We start from the raw sequence: 15,258 nt of genomic DNA on the forward strand, positions 1-15,258 counted from the left end.
AGTGACAATTGCACATTCCTTGATATAACTGCAATGCACACATTGAACTCTAAAACGGGGAAAAGCCAAATGAGGTTACGGCATAGAGATAGATAGAGGACTCATCTTTGTATATGTGCCATCATAGCGTCTGTGACAGCATGCGCTGCGTCATTGAGGCAATCTCCATTTTGAAGTAGTCAGTTTTCTTCTTCAGGATTGGCTGATCCCTCCGTATGTCCCGGTTGGACATGAATCCAACAGGGTCACCGGGAGGGATCAGCCAATGAAATTAGAAATCCCACACAGTTTACTACATTAAAATGGTGGAAGCCCTCAATGTCGCTGCCAATGCTAAAATAGCATTTAGGTAACTAGAGGCCTCTATCATTCTTTATGGGTTACGGTATAAGCACTAGGTCGGCTTTAGGACCCAGGGGTGATTCGGATGTTATGAGGACATAAGGCTCGGTTGGTTTAATTGGAGAACGACTAGACGTTTGAGTGCATGAGGATACATTAACTAATAATACGCATGGACAAATATGCTGATAAGTTGTCAAAGAGTCCAAACAATGACCCCTAATAACGTTCGAATTGGTCAAGGTAAAGTTCTGTTTAAATTGTTTTGTTTCAGTCATGTCAGAAATAGTAGTAGTTCACATTGTAGTCCGTGGGGATGCGGATATCTTCACCCAATCTGCTCTGCTAGGCCTTGAACTGTCAAAAACGAGCCAAAATATATTGTTATGCCTAAAGTGTGTAACATATAGTTAGTTGTGTGGCGCATTGCCCATTTCCACAGTAACTCAGGGTATTACATGTGTCCGAAGAGTTAACAAATAATTGCTGTAAAGTCGTCTTTTATTTTGCTGTCGCGCAGGGTGTTGGGGAAAAACTAAATGTAATATGTACGGATACTCTGTCATGAATTGTTATGAGTAAATTGGTTGCATGCCGCTTGGTTTCATTTGGCTACAGCACGGACTGTAGTAAATCCGCCGTGTTTTAGTCCACAAATCCCCCCACCCCTCATACTGTTGTTCTCTTGTGAAGCTCAGCCTATTTATTGTCTTTTAATTTAGCTGAAACGGTTGTTGAATTATTTTATTAACGCCAAAACTGAAATAAGAGGGACTTGGTTGTTGTTCCATTGAATTATTTCTACATTGTTGCCGAACCATAGAGGAACCTGCGCATTCATTTTTTTCTTTCAGTAGTCTAACACGTGTGATACTTGAACAAGAATCTGGGTGTATAGTAACGTCTACCGTAAACCCAGATTATGGTTCAACTGTAATCCCAATGTAACAATGGTATTTACTTTTTTTGCTTTAGTGTGGAAACATTGTATCCACATATACTAATACTGTATATACCCTGAAAGATTGGCGCAAACATTGTATTAAAATATGAATATTTTATTACAGAATTAATTTCATGAAAAGCAACCACCGAGCCCTTATTATTGACGTCCCCTTTAACCTTGTGAGGGAAATGCGCCTACGCTGGCCAAAATATTTTCTGTCCAAACGCAAATATGCTTCGCACGCGACACACATTTGGAACTGAATTTTCATGTATATATTAAATTAACATTTGCTCTATGCATGATAGCTGAATTGCACCTGCTTGTGTTTTGAGTAATACCTGCTTCCAACCAGAAATGGAATGGTCCAATGGAAATGCGCATGTAAGGTGAGAGCATAGTGGTGTTAGAATACTCATACTAACCATACTATTTGTGACGTAAATTGAGTATATAGTATGCTCATTGGTCATAGTATGGATATAGTTGGTATGCCAAAAGTTCCCGGATGTCGTACTACGTTCGCCAAAACACGAAGTATACAAATATAGTATGCTTTTAGGGCCCATAATGCAATTCTTAATTGTTTATTTATTTTTCTTCAGATTTGAAGACAACGGTGAAAGAGCAGATACAAATTAATTGCTTTAACTAATTATGACAAATGTTAAAATGTTGAGCAATATAATAAAGTATTGACTTTGCAAATAAGTTACCTTACATGTTATGTTGGATGACAATTTATTAGCTATGCTATCCTTACGAACCACATAGGATGGTAGCTGGCTAACATGCATACTAACGTTAGTTGGCTACTACATCGAACTTGCCAGGCCGTATATTAACTATATGCTTCCTCACTAACTACCCAACATTTATTGACTTGATTATTCCCGTCATTCTTAGCTAAGTGGTATAGTCGTTGTGAGTTCTCATTGGACATTCAGGTGCCGTGTCAGTAAACATTGCCAAAAAAGCGTAATTAAATTGTTCCCAGCAGCAGTTGGTCACCAACGCTTTGGATAACAGGAAAACAGCCTAACCAGCTCCGCTAGGGTGAGTAAAATGATCAACTCTCTGAATTTACAAACGGACAATCTGAAAACACAATGAATTTACGAATGCCCAGAGTGCACTAGAGTTTGAATTTAAGAACTCACCAGAAGGCGTAAAATGTCTAGCTAGTAATTTGTTATACTAACAAGTTAGCAAGAGGTTGCATAGCAACACCAACTTCTTGTAGACAGGCGCAGCGCTAGTACGCTCAACTGAAGAAGGTATACTAAAATGAACAAATAGTATGTAGTGTATATACTCATTAAGTATATAGTATGTTTAGTATAGGTATTCGAACACAGCTCATGTCTTACCTCGGCTGGAGGTTGTTACATTCAGGTGAAACGTTGCTAAATTGCATACAGTAAATATATATTTTGTATTTGAAAGATTCTTTCTCGCTAGTATGAAAGTTAAGGTTTCCAAAACCATATTGCAAGCGAGGATCATTCACATTTCTAAATGTTAAAACAGAACATCGGGATTGTAGTTCTCATGGAGCCAGCTGTGGTCCATACCTTCATCTGAGAACCCAAAAGGGAGACGGCTGTAAGCTCCCTTGGGTTTTGGAGAGCTATAAATGACCCATCATACTGCATTAGTGTTTTTCACGATGTTGAACTTGACATCACATCTTTGTCATGACATGCCATTTAGAAAATTTACACTACATGACCAAAAGTATGTGGGCACCTGCTCGTCGAACATCTCATAACAAGATCATGGGCATTAATATGGAGTTGGTCCCCCCCCCCCCCCCCCCCCCCCTTTGCTGCTATAATAGCCTGCACTCTTCTGGGAAGGCTTTCCACTAGATGTTGGAACGTTACTGCGGGGATTTGCTTCCATTCAGTCACAAGCATTAATGAGGTCGGGCACTGATATTGGGTGATTAGGCCTGGCTCGCAGTCTGCATTCCAATACATCCCAAAGGTGTTCGATAGGATTGAGGTCAGGGCTCTGTGCAGGCCAGTCAAGTTGTTCCACACTGATCTTGACAAACAATTATTATAAAAACATTTTTAACCCTTTTTATTTCTCCCAAATTTCATGGTATCCAATTGGTAGTTAGTCTTGTCCCATCGGTGCAACTCCCGTACGGACTCGGGAGAGGCAAAGGTCAAGAGCTGTGCATCCTCTGAAACGCAACGCAGCCGAGCCGCACTGCTTCTTGACACAATGCCCGCTTAACCCGTAAGTTAGCCGCACCAATGTGTCAGAGGAAACACCTGGTGTCCGTGTCAGCGTGCTTTGCGCCCGGCCCGCCACAGGAGTCGCTAGTGCTTGAGAACATCCCTGCCAGCCAAACCATCCCTGCCAGCCAAATGCTGAGCCAGTTGTGCGCCGCCTCATGGGTTTCCCGGTCACGGTCGGCTGCGACAGAGCCTGGACTTGATCCAGGATCTCTAGTGGCACAGCTATTCCTCCTCCATCTAACTTTACAGTTGGCACTATGCATTCGGGTAGGTAGTGTTCTCCTGGTATCAGCCAAACTCAGATTCATTTGTCAGACTGCCAGATGGTGAAGTGTGATTCATCACTTCAGAGACCGCGCTTCCACTGCTCCAGAGTCCAATGGCGGCTATCTTTACACCACTCCAGTCAACACTTGGCACTGCGCATGGTGATCTTAGGCTTGTGTGCGGCTGCTTGACCATGGAAACCAATTTCAATAAGCTCACAACAAACCAGTATTGTGCCGATGTTGCTTCCAGAGACAGTTTGGAACTCGGTAGTGAGTGTTGCAACTGAGGACAGACGATTTTTGTATGCCCTATGCTCTTCAGCACTCGGTCATGTTCTGTGAGCTTGTGTGGCCTACCACTTTGCGGCTGGGCTGTTGTTACTCCTAAATGTTTCCACTTCACAATAACAGAACTTAGTTGACCAGGGAAGAAATTTGATGAACTGACTTGTTGGAAAGGTGGCCTTCTATGACGGTGCCACTTTGAAAATCACTGAGCTTTTCATTAAGGCTATTCTACTGCCAATGTTTGTCAATGGAGATTGCATGGCTTTGCTCGATTTTATAAACTCAGCAAAAAACAATTACGTGCTCATTGTCAACTGCGTTTTTTAAAAGTAAATTTAACGTGTAAATATTTGTATGAACATAACAAGATTCAACAACTGAGACATAAACTGAACAAGTTCCACAGACGTGACTAACAGAATAATGTGTATCTGAGCAAAGGTGGGGGTCAAAAGTAAGTCAGTATCTGGTGTGGCCACCAGCTGCATTAAGTACTGCAGTGCATCTCCTCCTCATGGACTGCACCAGATTTGACAGTTCTTGCTGTGAGATGTTACCCCACTCTTCCACCAAGGCACCTGCAAGTTCCAGGACATTTCTGGGGGGAATGGCCCTAGCCCTCACCCTCCGATCCAACAGATCCCAGACGTGCTCAATGGGATTGAGATCTGGGCTCTTCACTGGCCATGGAAGAACACTGACATTCCTGTCTTGCAGGAAGTCACGCACAGAATGAGCAGTATGGCTGGTGGCATTGTCATGCTGGAGGGTCATGTCAGGATGAGCCTGCGGGAAGGGTACCACATGAGGGAGGAGGATGTCTTCCCTGTAACGCACAGCGTTGAGATTGCCTGCAATGACAACAAGCTCAGTCCGATGATGCTGTGACACACCGCCCCAGACCATGACGGACCCTCCACCTCCAAATCGATCCCGCTCCAGAGTACAGATCTCGGTGTAACACACATTCCTTCGACGATACCCGCGAATCCGGCCATCACCCCCGGTGAGACAAAACCGCGACTCGTCAGTAAAGAACACCTTTTGCCAGTCCGGTCTGGTCCAGCAACGGTGGGTTTGTGCCCATAGGCGACGTTGTTGCTAGTGATGTCTGGTGAGGACCTGCCTTACAACAGGCCCACAAGCCCTCAGTCCAACCTCTCTCAGCCTATTGTGGACAGTCTGAGCACTGATGGAGGGATTGTGCATTCCTGGTTTAACTCGGGCAGTAGTTTTTGCCATCTTGTACCTGTCCCGCAGGTGTGATGTTCGGATGTACCGATCCTGTGCAGGTGTTACACATGGTCTGCTACTGCGAGGACGATCAGCTGTCTGTCCTGTCTCCCTGTAGTGCTGTCTTAGGCGTCTCACAGTACGGACATTGCAATTTATTGCCCTGTCCACATCTGCAGTCCTCATGCCTCCTTGCAGCATGCCTAAGGCACGTTCACGCAGATGAGCAGGGACCCTGGGCATCTTTCTTTTGGTGTTTTTCAGAGTCAGTAGAAAGGCCTCTTTAGTGGCCTAAGTTTTCATAACTGTGACCTTAATTGACTACCATCTAAGCTGTTAGTGTCTTAACGACCGTTCCACAGGTGCATGGTCATTATTTGTTTATGATTCATTGTAAAAGCATGGGAAATAGTGTTGAAACCTTTTTACAATGAAGATCTGTGAAGTTATTTGGATTTTTACAAATTATCTTTGAAAGACAGGGTCCTGAAAAAGGGACGTTTCTTTATTTGCTGAGTGTAGTTCAAACTAGGGATACACAATATATCGGTAAGCATATTGGAATCGGACGATATTAGCTAAAAATGCCGGCATCGGCCCTACGTATAGTTTAACACTGTCAAAGCTGACATGCATACCTGTATAACGCAGGTAGCTGATGTAATGACGCAACAAAAAAATACAGCGCTACACGTGCAACACAGCATTCCTACAGCCTACTGCGTCGCTCTATTTTGAAGTTTCAAAGGAATTTAACAAAAAGGTCATATGTAGTGTTTGATGCTATTATTTCCTGAGGGGAGAAAGTGATATCTTTCAATACCACAAACCTGAATACTCATTTGAAAGTGCTTCACCCCCAGACGTTCAGCGACTACTTAGAACAAGAGCAGAAAAACTAAGCGCACACTTCCAACAAGTTCAAGTCGAGCAGTCATTTGAAAGAGTAAGAATTTCAGCGAGACAACTAAGGTGAAATCCATTAACGCCAAGATAATGGAATTCATTGCCCTTGACAATCAACCCTTCTCTGTCGTGGATGATGTCGGCTTTCGTCGAGCACCTCGAGCCCCGGTACACACTAGCAAGTAGCCGCTATTTTTCAGATGTTGCCCTACCGGAGTTACAGTATTGTTGAAACGCACAACCATGAGCTACTTGCTATGGGCGTCACTGCTATTAGCTTCACGACTGACATTTGGACCAGCGACGTCAGCCCCATGAGCGTGCTGAATCTGACAGCACAGTGGGTCGACGAGGATTTCGTACTGAGGAAAGCTGTCTTGCATGCTCAAGAATGTGCTGGTTCTCATACCGCTGCTGCCATTTCAATGGCATTTGAGAACATGTTTAATACTTGGAAAATCCCCAAGAACGAAGTACATGCTGTGCTACGTGATAATGCACGTAACATGACAAAGGCTTTGGGAGAGTCGCCAGTTTGCCATGCATGGCACACGCTGCAACTGGCTGTGAACGAAGGTGTTTTGGCCCAACGCAGCATAGTGGCAACAGGTAGGAAGATGGTGGGTCATTTTAAACGCATACAGCTGCCTGCAAGCAATACAGAAGCAGCTTGGAGTGAAAACAAAAAGGCTTAAGCAAGATGTTTCCACCAGATGGAACAGTACTTTTTACATGGAGAGCCTGCTGGAACAAAAACGAGTGCTTGGCATGTACGCAGCTGACTGAGTTACCTGCAACAGTCAGTACAAACTTGTGGAGACTCACTGAAAACATGAACACACTCCTAGCTACATTCAAACAACTGACTCAAGAAATAAGCTCATCAACTGCGTCTGCAGCAGATGTGATACCCTCTGTCATGGTTTTGAAACGCCTGCTCGACAACTGCCGACACAGACCATGGGGTTAACTTGCAAAAGTACTCTACTAGAGGCTGTGAACAAGCGATTATTTGGCTTTCTCTCTGAGCCTCTTTAGTGTCGCCACCATGCTTGATGCTAGGTACAAGGACCGCTACTTCGATGCAAACAAACAGGGTTAAAGTGACTATGCATTGATAAAGAGTACCAGCAGTGTAAAAACAAACGGGGGGTCCAATGTAAATAGTCTGGGTGGCCATTTGATTAATTGTTCTGCCACCTTATGGCTTGGGGTAGAAGCTGTTAAGGAGCCTTTTGGACCTAGACTTGGCGCTCTGGTACTGTTTGCCGGGCGGTAGCAGAACAGTCTATGACTTGGGTGTCCTTATTCAACATTAACAGGAGTGCTCCAAACAAAATATAATGACTCAATTGACAGAACTTGTCAATGGAATTAAATAAACAAACTTGTTTCTCACAAGTGTCCACTCCGACAATGAGAACATGAAGACTATATAATATTGAATGCATTAAAATAAATAACTGTAACAAACATTGTAGAATAGGAATTAATGGTAAATGTACTACTGTTATCTGTAATGGGGAAATTGATCTACACTTAACGATCAAACGAAAACAATTCACACAATGAATGTGCACAATTTTGGAGAGGGTGCATTCTGGAGAGAAGTGCATCGGGGGCGCATGGTCAATCCGACGTCTGCATTGGCCATGCAGCATTTACGGTGATATGGCCTCAGCAGAAGTCAGGGTAAGAATGGCCTCAGCAGAAGTCGGGGCGTTCATACATCTTGCGCTTCACGGAGCAGTGCAGAGCTGTTGTCAGGGAAGTGAGTTTGTGTTTATACAGGATGTAACGCCCCCACCTACGATCAAACAATCATGCCAATAAGGGGCTATACAGAGCCCACCGCATTTGTTACAAAATCTGGGAGGTGCATGGTGATGTAGTACAGAGCTTGAGTTGGCTTCTGCATGCCTCTATATATTTATGTGTAATATTTGTCTTTTTTAATTGGTATTAGCTAGCACTAGTCAAAACTCCGGTATTTCTGATCCTATAGCTTCTATTTAAATAGTGAGCCAACATGTTTTCAGCACTTTTGCCTGACTGATCGAAACTTTCTTGTCTCTCTGCAGCAGACATATAGTGAGCAATATGTTTGCAACATCAAATCGTAATAAAATCACAGTATTGAATCGCAACACATATTGTATCGGCACTTAAGTATTTTGAAATCGTTTTGTGAGGTCCCTGGCAATCCCCAGCCATAATGTTCACACTCGTCAAGGTGGACCATTCGAAACCAGGGGGGATGGTGGTTGCTTAGTTAACTAACATAAAACAAACACTCTAAAAGCTATAATTCAGAGGTGAGCCCCTCTGTCCGGATGCATTACAATTCAAGGGATGGATCTGGAAATGTGTTTTTTATATTTCGGTCCTGTAAATGCTCCGTCTATACTCCCTCACCCACTCATTGTTCCCTTTCGCTCAGCCTGTTCCGAACATTAGTGATTAATGCAAAGATTTGACAGCCTGCTGAATGTGAACGATTTAACAAATGACATTGACAGCCTCTTTCAAACTACTTTTAACGGGAATTACCTTCACACATTACATAATTTACTTTTGTTACGTTTTTGTATCAATTGGATCTGATGAATGATTCTGTTTTATTTTTATGTCTGACATAATTGGAAACCACACGAACGCCGGAAACGTTTATACTCTTAACACGACACAGGGTTGGGGATCTTAGTTAGAATACTGTGTAATAGATGGTAAAGGATCATCAACATGCATGGTCAGTGAACGCCTGGCTGGTAATGGAACAGAACGTTAACCAAAATAGTTCTAGCAACTTGGCTGACTCTAACTTGCATAATTTCACCCATTTGGTGGAATGTACCTAGGGAACTCTACCTGTTAGGAACTGTACCTGGCAGAAACAGCTGCTACATGTATGACTTGTTAGGACTAAGGGCGATGCCACTCAAAAGTCCTCAGCCTTTGCGTTGTACACACTGGATCAGCCACAGCATCTACCATCTGCAGATTCTGGCCTGGCTGTGTCAAATACATTTTTATTTGTCACATTCTTTTTAAATAACGGTGTAGACTAACAGTGAAATGCTTAAATACTGGTCATTTTTCTACAATGCAGAGTTAGAGAAATAAGGGGAAAAAATGGAAATGGTGACGAGGTGTTAAAATATCATTGCTATATAGATGGAGTACCAGTACCGAGTTGCTGTGCAGGGTGTGAGGTAATTGAGGTAGCTATGTACATATCGGTAGGGTTAAAGTGAGTAGGCAACAGGATAGATATAGTACTAGTAGCAGCAGCGGGTAGCCATTTGATTAGCTTTTTAGCAGTCTTATGGCTTGGTGGGTATATGGTGTTCAGGGTTCTAGACTTGGTGCCCCGTACCTCTTGCTGTGTGTGAGTGGTATAAGGGTAAATCCTTTTGAATTCAGTCACTTCTTGACAGCACTCCTTTTTGATTTGAATGAAACCTTCCTTACATACAGTATTTGCCCATTGTAGAAGTGCCCAGAAAGTGACCCATTTTGCATACCTGACCGTACTGTCTTCACTGGAAAATATAAACCGTTGAGATTGTTAGCTTTTAAATTATATCAAACAGGCAAGGGCGTAACTTTGTGTTGCATATTGGGGGTGTCAGGGTCAATGGGTTCCGGGGTCAAATCACTTTCAGGGGCATCCGGTGGCATGCCTCCACCCCACCCAGGATATAAAATGTTTTAAGAAATAGCTGGTAAATTACTGTTTCTGGTATTTCTGAAGGGAAAATGCATCCAAAACCTTCCTGATAATTTGGTCAATATAGCCTAACCACAACTGAAATCCCAATTTCAGTATTACTTTAAACTGTTGGTCCAAGTTTTTTTCCCTACTGAATGCAACGTTGTTGACTTTTCTACTCTAATAATAAAAAATAAAAAAATGACACCATTAAAATATACATGTCCCCTCAAATTGTGCCTAATAACATATTGCTCCATATTATCAGGCTGGTTGTGTTATTTAGCATTATCACCTGTATCCCAACTGATACAGCTTAGTGACGATGAATAAATAGGCTGAAGCATCTGTATTTGTGCTAATCATGACCTAAATCAGTGCTTCCCAAACTTTCAGGCAAGGCCCCCTTTCATCATCTTTTCACACATTTTCACACATTTTCTCAATTGAAATATGAAAGTGGTTCTGGAGGTGTTCTTGGGGTGATTTATGTTGCATCAACATAAGTGCTTTCCCTGCACAGTTTTGACATTCAAATGTGTTTTCTAAACAGAAATAAGGAGGCTAGTCAGCTGCTGGTCAGTCTGTGACAGGCCTCTGACTGTGTAGAGGAACCGGCTTGTTTGAGCCTACTGCTGGAGGTTGAGAAACGGCCCTACTCTAATTCTGTAGCCTACTAGAAACCAGTTGTTTATAATACTGGTCTTCGAACTCTCAAAGTTGAGCCCAATTTAATCGTTGTACTAATTATCACTCAGTTTGAGAAATGGCACTCACACGCTAGATGCGAATCTCCTCACTTCGCAATAGAAACATTCTCAATTAGAAAAATATCATTTTCTATATAATTCTTTACAAGAATTTACAATGTTAACTTGTAACAAAGTACAGTCACGTTTATCTCACATAATTAAGAGTTTGTAAAGGAGAGAGAGAGACACTATTGCTCCGTTGTCCTTATAAGCCTTGCGCACCTTTTTTCCTTTTCACAAACCACAGCCTCTGAGGACCGGGCCAAACCAAAAGCGTTATTGGCTGCCGGGGGGATCCAATATTAAAATGAGGAATTGAATAGTAGTGTAAAGCCATAGAAAGCCATTAGCTACTGTGGGAAAATAATCCATTAATTGTCAAACATGGGCTTTTAATTTTTTTTTTTTACGTATATCTAATAACGAGAACTCCAAATTAGTTTTTTTTCTTCATATTGGCATATGTTGTAGATTGTTAAAATAGAGTAATCGAAGGTTTTTGTGTTATGCCCCCCATCGTTTGAGACGCATGCTCTTAAATACAGGGTGGGTACCACAAAGATGGATGGAGGTCCATACATCAGTGTTGATTTGAATGGGATATCTGTTTTAATGTAACTGCCAATCCTCCATAGGAAACCTATTGAAATCATATAAATATTGATAATAGAATAAAGATGACAATTTAAATTGACATTTGACGGTGGGTGGACCGGCAATCCTCTTTGTGGTAGTAATTAGAAGTTAAAATGCATTACGGCAGTTGTCTGAACTCTTTTGCAGACATCCTGACTTCGAAGAGGTCTTCTCACACAACATTTTACATTTTAGTCATTTAGCAGACGCTCTTATCCAGAGCGACTTACAGTAGAGTGCATACATTTTTATTACATTTTACATACTGAGACAAGGATATCCCTACCGGCCTAACCCGGACGACGCTATGCCAATTGTGCGTCGCCCCACGGACCTCCCGGTTGCGGCCGGCTGCGACAGAGCCTGGGCGCGAACCCAGCCCAGCCTGGGCGCGAACCCAGAGACTCTGGTGGCGCAGCTAGCACTGCAATGCAGTGCCCTAGACCACTGCGCCACCAGGGAGACACAAAACACCTACTCACTTTGGAGGAGCAGTGACTAAATATCTGCCCCTTTAGTTGTGTGACTAAATACTGCCCCTTTAGTCACTGCCCCTTTAGTTATGTGGCAATCCACTCAGAGTAAAATAAACGTCCACCTCTTTTTCGTTAAAAGGCGCTACAAGCCGGCTTTTCCGACCAAGATCAAACTGAGGGTGCAGGATGGCCTGACTGGATTCAGTGTTTCCAGATCTCTCTCTTACTCGAACGGCATGCTCACGTTCTTGTCTGGCTGCACGGTCATCTTGTTTCCCTGTGCGCCAACTCTAATTTCTGTTGCGCCAATCTCTCCTCACATTCTCTTTCCTTGTACTCAAGCTCTAATTTCTGTTCAAGCAAAACATTTTGTTGCTCCACCTTTGCCTTTAGTTCTAACTCCCTTTGTTGCACGTCTACGGGATGTTCTCTACCCGTAGCACCCTTTTCATCAGCCTCTCTCACCGAGAAGATTTTGTTCACCACCAAAACAGTACCGATCAACTCTGACTACTGCTTTTAGATCGCCAGATGCCACTTTGATGTCATAATGCTTTGTAATGATGTGCAGATTTGCCTTTGTTCCTATATCTAGCATCTCCCATGTAGGGTTTTCCACAAATGCTTCCAACTTAAAGTCCATAGCTTTAATTTTTATTTATTAGCCTGTGTTTATGCAACTTCCAAAATTATTGCACCAAACTTATAACCCCAAAGGTCGATGTCCGTCTACCACAAAAGTGTATTTTTGTAATCTGAATCCTGGCTTAGGAAGGCCACCAAAAACCCTGATATTTCCATCCCTACCTATAACATTTTCCAACAAGATAGAACTGCCAAAAGCAATCAACTGCAGTGATAGTAAGACAGAACTCTGCAGGCTATCCAGGTCTATGCCCAAACAATTAGAGCTTCTACTTTTAAAAATCCACCTTTCCATAAACAAGTCTCTCACCGTTGCCGCTTGCTATAGACCACCTTCTGCCCCCAGCTGTGCCCTGGACACCATATGTGAATTGATTGCCCCCATCTATCTTCAGAGCTCGTGCTGTTAGGTGACCTAAACTGGGACGTGCATAACACCCCAGCCATCCTACAATCTAAGCTTGATGCCCTCAATCTCACACAAATGATCAATGAACCTACCAGGTACAACCCCAAATCTGTAAACACAGGCACCCTCATAGATATCATCCTAACCAACCTGCCCTCCAAATACTCATCTGCTGTCGTCAACCAGGATCTCATTGCTTGCGTCCGTAATGGGTCTGCGGTCAAACGACCACCGTTCATCGCTGTCAAACGCTCCCTAAAACACTTCAGCGAGCAGGCCTTTCTAATCGACCTGGCCCGGGTATTATTCTTTAAAAGTGCTTACCTCACAATCTTAAATAAGCATGCCCCATAAAAAAAAATGACAACCAGGAACAGATATAGCCCGTGGTTCACTCCAGACCTGACTTCCCTTGACCAGCACAAACATCCTCTGGCGTACGGCATTAGCATCAAATAGCCCCCGCGATATGCAACTTTTCAGGGAAATTAGGAACCAATATACACAGGCAGTTAGGAAAGCAAAGGCTAGCTTTTTCAAACAGAAATTTGCATCCTGTAGTACAAACTTAAACAAGTTCTGGGACACTGTAAAGTCCATGGAGAATAAGAGCACCTCCTCCCAGCTGCCCACTGCATGGAGGCTAGGAAATACTGTCACCACTAATAAATCCCCAATAATGGAGAATTTCGATAATTTTCTACGGCTGGCCACGGTTTCCACCTGGCCAACACCCCTGCACCGCCCACAGCAACTTGCCCAAGCCTCCCCCATTTCTCCTTCACCCAAATCCAGATAGCTGATGTTCTGAAAGAGCTGCAAAATCTGTACCCCTACAAATCAGCAGGGTTAGACAATCTGGACCCTCTCTTTCTAAAATGATCTGCTGAAATTGTTGCAACCCCTATTACTAGCCTGTTCAACCTCTTTTGTATCGTCTGAGATTCCCAAAGATTGGAAAGCTGTCGCGGTCATCTCCTCTTCAAAGGGGGAGACACTCTAGACCCAAACTGCTACAGACCTATATCTATCCTACCCTGCCTTTCTAAGGTCTTTGAAAGCCAAGTTAACAAACAGATCACCGACCATTTCAAATCCCACTGTACCTTCTCCACTATGCAATCTGGTTTCTGAGCTGGTCATGGGTGCACCTCAGCCACGCTCAAGGTCCATCCTTCACTCATGCTGCCAAACATACCCTCGTAAAACTGACCATCCTACCGATCCTCGACTTCAGCGATGTCATTTACAAAATAGCCTCCAACACTCTACTCAGACTGCATCCAATTTGCAATCACAGTGCCATCAGTTTTGTCACCAAAGCCCCATATACTAGCCACCACTGCGACCTGTATGCTCTCGTTGGCTGGCCTTCGCTTCATATTCGTCGCCAAACCCACTGGCACCAGGTCATCTGTAAGGCGGGGCTTTACCTAGCAAAGACTTCTCAGCTCACTGGTCACCATAGCAGCAGCACCCCCCCCCCCCAAAAAAAAAAACACACCAGACTTAGACAGGAAGCAAACCAAACAGTGGAGCAAAACGAAAACAAGGAAGATCAGATAAAGGATTGTCTAGATAGCCAACTTAAAGGTCTTAACCCTCCATCTCAAGACAACTGGAGCGCTGGGCCAGCTCTTAAATATCTGTGCCAACACAGGTGAAAACTCCTTCCAACTAACAAGATGGACATCCCGGCATAGGTGGAACACATGCTGACTAATGAGGAGACACCTTCCCTAAAACATGTTTTTCATTATTGGGTATTGTTTGTTGATTGGTGCAGAATAAAAATAATAATAATCTACACAGAACAAAAATATATAAAACGCAACAATTTCAAAGATTATACTGATTTTCATAAAGAAATCAGTCAATTGAAATATATTCATTAGGCCCTAAATCTATGGAATTCAGAAGACTGGGAATACAGATATGCATCCTATTGGTCACAGAACAAAAAAAAAAGAAATGTTTGCCTCATGCAGCGCGACATCGCCATTGCATAGAGCTGCTCAAGCTGTTCGTTGTGGCCCGTGGAATTTTGTCCCACTCTTTTAAACGGGTGTGCAAAGTTGCTGGATATGGGCGTGAACTGGAACATGCTGTTTTATACGCCGATCCAGAGCATCCCAAACATTTTCAATGGGTGACATGTCTAGTGAGTATGCAGGCCACTGAAGAACTGGGACATTTTCATCTTCCAGAAATTGTGTGCAGATCCTTGCGACATGGGGCCTTGCATTATCATCCTGAAACATGAGGTTATGGCGCCAGGTCGCAGTTGTAAATGAGTACTTGTTCTCAACTGGCCTACCTGGTTAAATAAAGGTAAAAAATGAATGGCACAACAATTTGCAGTATCATCACGGCATCTCTGTGCATTTTTAAA

At 43.2% G+C, this 15,258-nt stretch overlaps 1 protein-coding gene across 3 annotated transcripts in view; it reads left to right on the forward strand.

Moving 5' to 3' along the window:
• Positions 1-437: 437 nt before the first annotated feature.
• Positions 438-15,258, forward strand: part of LOC120019020 (RAC-alpha serine/threonine-protein kinase-like) — a 68,257-nt gene continuing 53,436 nt past the window's right edge. For all 3 annotated transcript variants that reach the window (XM_038962208.1, XM_038962211.1, XM_038962209.1), the window contains exon 1: positions 438-585. The gene's annotated coding sequence lies outside the window, so the exon portion shown is untranslated. The remainder of the gene's footprint in view (positions 586-15,258) is intronic.

This window comes from Salvelinus namaycush, chromosome 24 (genome assembly GCF_016432855.1).
Source record: "Salvelinus namaycush isolate Seneca chromosome 24, SaNama_1.0, whole genome shotgun sequence".
Classification (NCBI taxonomy): Eukaryota; Metazoa; Chordata; class Actinopteri; order Salmoniformes; family Salmonidae; genus Salvelinus; species Salvelinus namaycush.